General features: G+C 39.9%; 2 long non-coding RNA genes across 6 annotated transcripts in view; one reads left to right on the top strand and one right to left on the bottom strand.

The window, feature by feature from the left end:
• The first annotated feature begins 4,810 nt into the window (after positions 1 to 4,810).
• The window catches only part of LOC137481367 (uncharacterized), a 150,529-nt gene continuing 144,372 nt past the window's right edge, over positions 4,811 to 10,967 (top strand). For 3 of the 4 annotated variants that reach the window (XR_011003451.1, XR_011003452.1, XR_011003448.1), the window contains exon 1: positions 4,819 to 4,891. This is a non-coding gene — a long non-coding RNA (uncharacterized lncRNA). Of the gene's footprint in view, positions 4,892 to 10,967 lie in introns of all 4 variants that reach the window. The other variant, XR_011003449.1, reaches the window with a different exon arrangement.
• On the bottom strand, positions 7,591 to 10,925 carry LOC137481366 (uncharacterized). Of its 2 annotated transcripts, none has more exons than XR_011003446.1 (3): positions 10,713 to 10,925; positions 8,128 to 8,290; positions 7,591 to 7,895 (listed from the first exon to the last, which is right to left on the bottom strand). It is a non-coding gene; the product is annotated as an uncharacterized lncRNA (long non-coding RNA). The 2 variants fall into 2 exon arrangements; XR_011003447.1 differs by having other exon boundaries at positions 7,598 to 7,895; positions 8,128 to 8,187.

The raw sequence follows: 10,967 nt of genomic DNA, 5'->3' as shown, positions 1-10,967 counted from the left end.
CTTTGATCTGGTCCTAAGACAGGTTAGTTCATTTTGAGGATAAATACCTTTTGCTGTTCTCCTCGCTTTCATAGGGAGCTAATGAAGAACATCTGAATACTAAACTGTTGTAGAGTTATCAAGAGTTGTATTTATTGCAATACCTGCATAATTTTCTAAAAATCATTCAGTTAAGCTGAATATTCTTCATATACAGCAGATCCTAAGCGGGAAATCAATGCTATGTTTTTTCCTGTTTTGTAGAAGAAAGGAGTTGTGTTCATTTCGGATATCTATATGTTTTAAAGTATAATTTATATGAATCAGTAGAAATTAGGCATTGAATGCCTTAATGAAACTTCTGAAAGATCCTAATCCTAATCAGGCTCTTAAATCCTGTGAAATTCCATTTTGCAGTACTTAACCAGTTCAGGTGCTTCACCATTTGAAACATGGTGAGTTTGTAGCTTGGCTGCAAGAATCTAACCCACACTTTCACTGTAGCATTTGGCACAGGCAGGGATAGAAATTACACTTTCCCAGGGAAATACCAAGAGCAATCAAAGGGCAGACGTGGTGTGTTTGCACTTGGCAAGGAAAACCACCCTTGGAACAGTCCCTTCCAATCAGTGGCCAAATATTGACAATTGGTGGTACACAGTGTATTGATCCTAGCTATTAAAATATGACCACATAAGTCAAGATTAATTCTTGATGATTTAATGAATCATTGTTTATCAATGATTTGTCTAATCATCTTTTTATATTAATAGGCTACTGGGTGAAACTAAAACCAGGCTTCACAGTAATCCTACAAGTGTAAAACTGTTTAGCATTAATAAGCTTGTTTCACTAATAAAAAATTTATTTGACCTAGTAACAAAGACAATAGATTACAAGCTGGCAAGGCAATTTTCTCTTTGCATACGTTTGTATTGTGTCTTCCAGGTGGACAGGACTGGAATACAAAACCAGAATAATACTTAAATTGAAGAGTCTGATTATGAAAAGAGAACCAACATGTAAAAATAGGGAATGCCAGGTAAAGAATTAGAGGCAAAGGAGTAAAAGAAATAAAAGAACCACCTGAGATATTAGACTATTCAATAACTACCCTAGTTATTTGAATTACGTAAAATCTGTGTCATCACTTGAGAAATAATTCTGCATTGTGTAGTGTAGGGAAGTGCACAGAATGACCTACTAGATCCTTTGTGTCTTATGTTTATTACACTGAGATTGAAACTGATGTTTTATGGAAACAAACAGGTGTTCCCAAGCACTGCATTAGCATAAGAATATCTATATAATCACAGCATTAAACAGTGAGTCACTTAAAAGCAGCCATGAATTAGTGTCAAGTTTATATGACCTTGTGTCTAAATGATTGCTTCAACAAATATAGCACTTTCAATGAAAATGGTAAATGTTAAATGATCCTCCAAGGTCTAATCACTACATGAAAATGAGTTGACACTAGTGACATCCTTAGATTAAAGCTGAGTTATGCTTACTTTAGGACAAATTCTCTTTGCGTTTGCCACCCAAATTAGAGGAAGGCAAATAAATCCTTCATTAGAAATGCTGCGTTGTGATCCTTCTCAAGTGAGAGAGAGCAGCAGTTTATGAGATTTTCTGAATAAACAAGTTATACTGAGCAGAGTGTTTCAATGAACAAACCAACTTTGAGCATTAAATCAAATAACAGGCAATGCTTGTATCAGAAATCTTTCATTTGCTTGTTCACCTGCACAGTATTACACCTACACTATTACAAAAACAATCTTAGTAAAAGACAGCTGTTAATGTTAGTGTAGAACAGAGGGTCTCATCTATTCAGGGATCCTAACCAGCATAAGAAACCTCACCACTGACTATTTTTGCTGTGATTAAAAGTGTACACTTGTTTGAAAGGTTTCACACAAAAATGAAATTAAATTTTCTACAGAAAGGCTTGAAGTAATTAGCTTGACCAGTGCTACTTATGTATATTTTGAGACTTAACAAAAACTTTTGACCACACACATTGAGGTTTTGTTTGTGAAATCCACCTTCTTGGTACCTTGAATGCAACCTCACAGCTACAGACTCTCTTGTATTCACATCTGGCATCTGGTGCTGAAACATTTCTAAATGTTTCAACTAAACCCAAAATTCCTGCACTAGTCTTTTCCATTGTCACTTAGGCCACATATTCTACAGTTTTGAGGATGAGGAAGTTTAGACAGGACATGGGAGTGCCTGATACCTTGCTGTGAACTGTCTGATGTGTGAAAAAGTGGAATGTATTTCCTACTTTGGGAATGACAATTGAGACAGAGCGAATCCAGACCAGCCTTTGTAAGTAGCACATTATTGTCTTATCTCTGCACAGCTGTACCTGAGATTTACCTCAGTACAATAGCACAATCCCAGGTAAAGATGGACTGCAGCTCTACACCTGAGTGGGAAGGCACGCATGACCAATATTGTGCCAAGAAGGAAACAGTTCCACGTAACAGAACATAAGAAAATAGGGTTATTTTCCTGTTAGATGGCAGTGGTTATTTTACCTTGAGAAATGTATCAGTCTGCAAACTCAAAAAAGATCATTTGTGTTATCTAAGTGCTGGATTTTGTTCACTTCTCATATGCAGCTTTTTCCAAGTTTCATTGGGTCAAGACATTCTATTTACTGCAACAGAATACAGAAATGGCTGAAACTGTGCTCATTCTGAAACCAGACTGCATTTCAGCTTACTGAAACAGCCACATCTTGACATGAGCAAGTGCAGGCACAAAGCAGCTTTTCAGTTTCCATTTGCCAGGGTGCATGCTTCCCTCTTGATCTGCATAATCTATTCTGTGACAAAGGCACATTTTACTTAAAATGCCCAGGCATAAAATGAAATTGTTCACAATAAGTAATAACATTTAGGTTTCCTTCTTGGTGTTGCCTCCTGTCACAAAACCGCTGCTGGTGCAATAGATTTTTTGGGGATTGTAAAAGTGAAGGAGGTCAACTAAATTATGGGCAAAGTGAATTGCACAAAGCTGTCTCCTTTGTAAATGAAAGATTAAAAGATACTAATCTGTGAAACCTGGCTTCTGAAAACTGATTCTGTGACCAGTTCCACTTTTGGCTGACAATCAGTGGGATCAAAGCCAAAGTTGGCCTGATGGGACTTCCTCCTACAACAGCACACCATGACACAATTTAAATAAGTTGTGAATATTTAGAAGGGCACTGATGTGTTCAAAAGACCATTATTTGTCTTTTTAAGAGAAGGTGATTAGTTTTATTGAAGTTGTATATGAAGCTTTTTTGGGTTTTTGACCTTAAGGTGGCTTTTAACTGCTCTGCTCTTGAGTTGGCAAGTTTGCAAAGCCACCAACACCATCTTTTTTTTTTTTTTCAGTTTTGTTTTGGGTAGATGACTTAAGAATAAGTTAACAAGCTAGTTGTGTATCTGCATCTCTTTGAGGACACAATTGTATTTGAAATCACAAATGTGTATCAGCACATAATTTAATGCAGTTGCTGGCCCTATGTTGGGGAGAAAATAACTTCAGTGTGTGGGATTGCCTTATCTATTGCAGCAATATTATTTCAGGCATTTATTAAGTTTCAACCTGGCAGGGGCCAGCATAAATCATGTGTTGAAGTTGCCGTGTTCAGATAACTGTGCAGCTGAATTGAAAATCTGGTTTATGAGGAAAGGGAGAAATTATCAGGAAAAACAGTATCTTTATTTCAAAAGCTACTTTTTTAGGAGTTACTCCAGCATCCCATGCCATGCTGTGGAGGGCAGTCAAGAACCCCATGCCTAGAGCTGGCACTGGCATGTGTGAGCTGTGTGAGTTGTTGCACATGTGCCCAGCTTAGCCAGGGCATTGCTTCACCTGTGCAGCTCAGTTACAGGGAGAAGTCTGGAGGTCTGAATTTTTGGAAATGAGGTAACTTTACTTTCAGATAGTTTTTCATTTTTTAACAATTGGAAGCACTGGTGTGTGATTATTGAATCTGCCTGGAACATCTGCTGGGCAATTTTGTTTTAATACAGCTGGTAGATGCTCTTAAATGAAAATTTATAGATTATACAATATAAACCTGGTCCTACTGTTGGTATTAGTGACTTGCTGTTAGAGTCCAATTAAAGTCAGCACATACTGTAAGGGATAGTGGTGATTCTATCCTCAGTGACTGGACTGGCAATGCCAGGGATTTAAAAAAATGAAAAGGACAAGTTTTTTCTATTTACTTTGCTGAACTGTTGCTATTTCTTAATTTTCAATGCTTCTTTCAAGACTATTGCTTTCCCTCATAGATGCAAGATGCCTATATGTCTTTTTAAAACCCATAAAAATATCAGCTCAGCTTTGCAGAAAATACTGAACTGGAGCCAAAATGACAGCTAGTGTGATGCAGGATTATTCTTGGAAGCATTATTTATGCTCAGCATGAAAGACTGAAACACACCGACTTTCACAGACATGCAGATAGGCTTTGTATCAGAGCTAGACATTTAAGAAATTAAAATACTTTCTTGGCTACTTCAAAATGAACTGAGGATTCAGATTCCAAACAACATAGTTACTCTTTCAATATAGAATAGTGAAGCCAGTATTAGGAACAAAGTGATAATGCTTGAGAAAGGGAAATCCCTCTTAGTCTAGGACTGGAATCTTGCAAATGCTTATCTGTGCAATTGAGTATTTGCTGGAAAAGTAGAAAGTGAGAAGCTTAAACTTCAGGTGCCTGCATTTGACTGTTGTTTAAACTAATTTCTGCATTTATAGTTAAGACTGAGGAAAAACCAGTCAACTGAAAGATGGAAAATACTCAAAACTATTCGCTTTTTAATTTTTTTCCACTCAAGCTATGATAGAAGATGTAATTCTCTACATGGAAACTAAGAAGAGGATTTTGCTGGTAAGTACATGAAACTTGCTTTTGTTCCTTGCTGCTTGAACCTGTGTAACAAGGCAGAGGCAGGAAGGGAGTGAAGCACACTGAGGGACACACTGAAGGACTTGAGCTACATTGAAGTGCTGTAAACAGTTCTTATTTGCTGGCAGCCATTATGAAATGGCACAGATCAATTCAATTCAGGAAGAACTTTGCTTTTTATAGGGAATAATCTTGATTACAGCTAACTGTAAGGGTCTGCCAGCTAGTACATGAGTTCCTATGCCAATGCTGCAGGGTATCTCCAGAAGTTTTCAGTTTTGTTGGCCTGTGAAGTGGATTGAACTCATCCATGACCAACTGTAATGCTGCTGATGACCAGACAGCTGGTCTTTCAGTTTTTTTCTCCATGTTTTTATTTCTATCCCAACAGTCTCCAAGGAAATTGGGTATGAGCAGATTATGTGGCATAGGAGCTGAAAGCTTAGAATCCATTCTTAGCCCACAATCCTTATAAATATCTAATAGAAATGATTATTTGGTATTACATGATTATTTTGACACAATACTGACAGATACAAATTGTATTCAGGTGTACAAAAGTTTGAATTTTTAATGCAGAGCTGTCACTGTAAATCAAGCTGCTGGTCAGTCACGTATCCAACAATGCAGTTTGGATTTTTTGTCCACAGACTCTGTGCAGTAGTCACACTGTGAATATTCTCAATTCCCAGTCTTTCAGCATCTGAGAAACTAACTCAGTTTTTTAGAACCAGCAGGGATTGAACTTTGCTGTCCCAGAAGGCTATAGGAACAAAAAAGTTCTTTTGTTTCTGTAGCAAAATTATGGCACTGGGGAAGAGTGTGCCAAGCTGAAAGTGCTCCAAGTGATGTTTGGGGTGTCCAGGGGCTCCAGGGCTGTGCCTGTCCAGCAATCAGCTGGCAGCACATCCTTGCATAAAATATAATTAAAACCATTATCTCTGTTATTGTGTTAAAAACATCTTTCCTTTCCCTGTTTGAAATTTGGCTTTAGTTTTATTAAGATAAAAAGGTGAAAATGAAGGAAAACAATAAAGTTAATTATTCTTGTTAGGTTATCAACAAAACTCTAGGGAGGGACTTGCTTTTCTTCACCTGAAAAACATCTTGCAGCAAGCATATGACATGCAGTGGAGAAGACTGGGAAATGTCTCTCTCTGACTGTTGATAAGATTTTGTTATTCTCTTCTGTTACCTCCATGCATCCAAATATCACAAATATTCTTTGGTGACTTTTTTTCCTCACGAGTTTTGAGTGCAGTTTCCCATTTTTTGCCCATGGTGTGAGGAATTTCCAGCTCGAATCCTCTAGATGGTGCCACAGCCCCAGCACACGGAGGTGACTCAACGTTAGTTTTGTGTCTTGTTGAAATCCCACTTCAGTCAGGTACTGTACAAAAGGATTAATGATTTGAGCAGTGGTACAGTTTGTAGGTTTATAAAGGGAGGAATCAGCATAGGTGGGTTACTTATCCTCAGCTAGGTAAAAATAGGGTTTGTTTTCTTTTTAAAATAAGTACAGAAACCTTTCAAGGACTGTTGTGTGGTCAAGTTGCCCCCTCCTTTCTCGAAGCCACACCTTGAGTGCTGCCAAAGGCAGGGGTGACCACCTGTGGCCTGTGGTGCTGAATAAGTGACCCCAATGAGCCTCTTAAAGCTCCCAGCAGATGTTTCTGCTTTTCTGTGCTAATGGGAACGTCACAAACCATTTTCTTTTCCTTCTGAGAGCAGATGTGAGTACATGAAAATCGCTTTCTTGTATCAAGAGCAAATTGATAATAACGTTGCTTCAGTTGTAAGGCAGAAGCTGTAGAGGCACTCACTCTATTTGGAAATTGCACAAAGCTTATACAGAGCTTCATCAAAACTAATTTTTTATGTTCTGCTGGCTTTTCTTGCAAAATCTGAATTGTGAGCACATTATTACCTGGGCTTTTAAACCATCCACTCAGAGGCTTTTGACTGGTGTGTGAATCTGCTCCAATCCTTTTGCCTTATCACCTCCAAAGCAGCCCCTTCCCTGCTGCTCTGGTTGTTCTGGTGGGTGAAGTTTAGTGAGAACAGGCATGTCGGCTCAGCTGTTGTATTCCTGAGCTTTTGGTGGCCTAATATGAAGCTTTTTGTGCACTGCTGTGAGTGTACAGCACAGAGAGCTGTGCATCCAGAGGAGGATGCTGGGCCATATGTGCTGAAGTTCCACAGTCCTGCTTTGACAGGAAATACCCACTGAAGCAGGGAGAGTTTAAAGAGTGACTCTGCTGATGCCTGAATCATATTGAGATTAGGACGTGTTGCTGACAGCAAGGGCTGTGTTTGTGATTAACTTGTATGGAAACAGTGGGTACCAAAGTGTGGAAACAGAGGCATTGTCTGGAAAAGGCACCAACTCTCCTGCCTCAGTTACAGCTGAGCCTTTTGTTTAGCTCATGGGTATAGACTGTGTCCTTTGTAAGAACAAGAAAGAACTTGACCATCTTTATAAGATATCTGTCTGTAAAAGGTGTTATCAGGCAATAATAAAGGAACCTGAGCCACAGGACTGCATTTTAAAATTTCATTTCACTTGGATAATTGCATCCTTTCTGATGTATGTTGATACCCTGCATTTTAGATTATTTGCAAGTCTAGAAAAAAAATCAGTCAGAATCTTCCAAATTAAATATTTAAGGTGCTCTTTGTCCTTCTATTTTATGAGATGAAACAGTGGTGTCCTCTTCATTTGACACTATTTAAATATATGTAATATTCTTCATAGAGAGTTTACTTACTGGCCAGACTTGATTTTGGGTAGCAGCAGTCTGTACAAAGGTCAGCTATAGTTTCTTTTAGATGTTGCAGTAGTGATTATGAAGTGACAACAGCCAAAGTTCAGTTTTTTGTTTCCTGTCTTAGATCTATTTGATGATATTTGCCCTCTTTAAAGTACAGCTGTCTTTCTCTCCAAAAGGAGTGGCCACAGCCTAGCTAGAAATTAATCTGGCAACTACTGCAAAAGGCAATAAAAAATGTTTATCTATAAATACATCAGCAACAAAAGGAGAATCTCCTTCCTTTATTGGATGAGGGGGGAAACACAGTGATAAAGGACAAGGAAAAGGCTGAAGTACTTTTTGCCTTCTTTGCCTCAGTCTTTACAGGTAACCCCAGTTGTTCTCCAGGACCCCAGTCCCGGGGAGCAGAATGTAAGCCCCATAGTTCAAAGGGACATGGTGAGTGACTTCCTGCAGTGTGTAAGTACACACAGGTCTGTGGGGTGGATGGGATTCTCCCCAGGGATACTGAGGAAGCTGATGGAGGAACTCACTGAGTCACTGTCAGTCATATATCAGCAATCCTGGGGAGGTCCTAAGTTGACTGGAGGTTGGCAAATGTGATACCCACCTACAAGGATGAGCAGAAAAAAGGATTCAGGAACCTACAGGTGTGGTGAGCTGCCTGTAGTGCTGGGGAAACTCATGGAGCAGCTCATCCCAAGTGCCATCACACAGCAGGTACAGGACACCCAGGGGATCAGGCCCAGCCAGCACCTCTCTAGGACACGTCCTGCTTGCCAGCTGATCCCCTTCTTTGACAGGGTGACCTGTTTAGGGGTGAGGGAAAGGCTGTGGATGTGTCTGTCTGGACTTTAGGAAAGCCTTTGATATCATTCCCTCTGCATTCCCATGGGAAACTGGATGTCCATGGCTTGGACAGGTGCACTCTGCTGGCTGCATGGTCAGTCCCCGAGAGGGGTGGTGAATTGGGGCAAGTTTGGTTTAGTGTCTGTGTGAGTGGTCAGAAGAATCCAGTGCAGCCTCAGGCAGTTTGCAGAAGGACACCAAGCTGGGTGGGAGTGCTGATCTGCTGGAGGGCAGGAAGGCTCTGCAGAGGGATCTGGGCAGGCTGGACTCATGGACAGGAGGTTCAGCAAAATGAAGTGGTGGGTCCTGCCCTTAGGGCACAGCAACCCCCTGCAGGGCTGCAGGCTGGGGACAGAGTGGCTGCAAAGTGAGCCAGTGGAAAAAATTCTGAAATAAGTGCTCTACCATAGGATCTGTAAAGTTTTCCAATGTACTTTTTACATTGCTGAGTCCTTTCAGCTGGTAAGAACCAAAGACAAAACCACAGGTTTCTGTGACCTCTTTTGGGTATAAGTGTGCATAAGCACTTTCAAAAGTTTAACAAAGATAACCAGAACTCAGTTCCCTGCCAATGACCAGATAAAGTAAAAATGCTTGGTTTAATGCCTTGTGTACCTGTAGTGTAGTGGCTAACCTTGGGATGCTATAGATTCTCACAGAAGGTGGGGTTGAAGCACTCAAGAACAGCCTTTTTCCCCTCTCTCTGGTGTCCAGATGTGAAATACAGTATTAGACTGTCCTGGCTGGCTGTAGTTGTCACCTTGGGAACAAGGATTGATGCAGCTGGACTTTTGGCAATTCGTGTCTTTATATGTAGTCATTAAAAGCCTGCACTACAAGAGGTGGGGAGCAAGAGAATTAGGATGAAACTTATTATTGGCATTTTTTGGATGAGAATTGTATTTCTCATTACTTTGATGTTCTCTATCGTCTTTGATGAAAGAAATTAAACTACTGTCCAAAAATGTAAACGGTAGTTTGATGATGCAGCATTCTCTTTTTCATTTCTTCACCTTACTTTGGCCAGAAGTACAAGTTCCAAAATATCATAAAGAATCAGTCAAAAGAAGTTTGAAAACACCACAGCAAATGTACCTGCATAATTAGATATCATCAGGTTTCTTCATCACTACCAATACCACCTCTAGGGTGTTGTCACAGGCCCCCAGCCAGGTAATAGCACTGACCCCATGATTCTCAGAAGGCTTTATAATAAAGGGATCCATCACTTTATTGTACTTATTAAGAAACCCATCATCCTTACAGACAGTCACAATACAAGTGGACCCAATTGGTCCTTGAATCCAAACACCATCACCACTGGCCAATCAAGAAAGCACCCTTTGGTCAACAAATCTCCACAACACATCCCACAGGTTCACAACAGGTGCAGCAAATGAAGATAAGAGTTGTTTCTCATTCTTTTGTCTGATTTTCTCACAGCCTTCCCCAGAACAATGCCTGGGGAAGTCATGCATTGCTTTCTGTGGCCAGAGAGCTGCTGCCACACCAGGGTAAGACTGCTTGGAGCAATTTTGCTATTTGGAGTTTTTGGAGTATAAACAAAGTTTGCAAAGTTAATTGTGAGAGTTCCTGGGACCATTTCTTGTAGAACAGAGATGAGGAAAGTATTTAAAACAGAGTATGAGGCAGAATAAGTTTTAGTTTGCATTCACAGTTTTTCCAAGAAAATCACATTTCCTGTTTTTTTTTTTTTAAGTGAGTGCAGTTGTAGAATTTATTTTACATCAGTAATCTCTTTGGACAGCCTCTCTCTTTATACATTACATTTCCTAAATGATGGCCGTTGAATGTGGCAGGGAAATTCTGTAATCAATAACTTCCAGACCAGGTTATTTGAGAGCCAAGGGAAGAGGAACACTTGGTAGAGACACTTGTTTTGACATTCACATCCACTGCTTGTCAGCCAGAACTCAAGTTGCTGTAAACTTTCAGTCCAGTGTGAAAATTGTGGGGGGTTTGTGGTTATTATAATAATTGGAGTAAGTGCAAGTAGAGGCTTGTTCTTTTGCTGTTGTTAATATACTGTTTTTAACTTTGTCTATCTGGGTCCAAAACCAGGAAATATTGACAAGCGGTTTGTGGCCATTGTAAAACTCTTTAGGAGGAGTCAGGATTTGCACTGGAGGGAATTGTTCTATAATCCAGTGTTACAGCCTCACCAGTTATATTTTTCCAGAGTGTGTCCCTGTAACTTAATGAACCTTGAAATACTTCAGTCACCTTGTTTAGCTCCTTGCCAGTGATGAGCAAAATGCTTTTTTCAGTTCACTCTTCCTACAACTGAAAGCTTAGAAAACTCCCAGCAGAATGGTGGTTCTAAGGGGACACTGCAGTGGCGTCAAAGCAGCTTCCTGTGACGAATTTCTGTAGTGCTCTTGGAACAGGCAAGCTCTCCAGCCAATGTAAATATGTGA

Source organism: Anomalospiza imberbis, chromosome 12 (genome assembly GCF_031753505.1).
Source record: "Anomalospiza imberbis isolate Cuckoo-Finch-1a 21T00152 chromosome 12, ASM3175350v1, whole genome shotgun sequence".
Taxonomy (NCBI): Eukaryota; Metazoa; Chordata; class Aves; order Passeriformes; family Viduidae; genus Anomalospiza; species Anomalospiza imberbis.
Note: the sequence above shows the minus strand (reverse complement) of the source record. Positions and strands in the feature narration are given on the sequence as shown.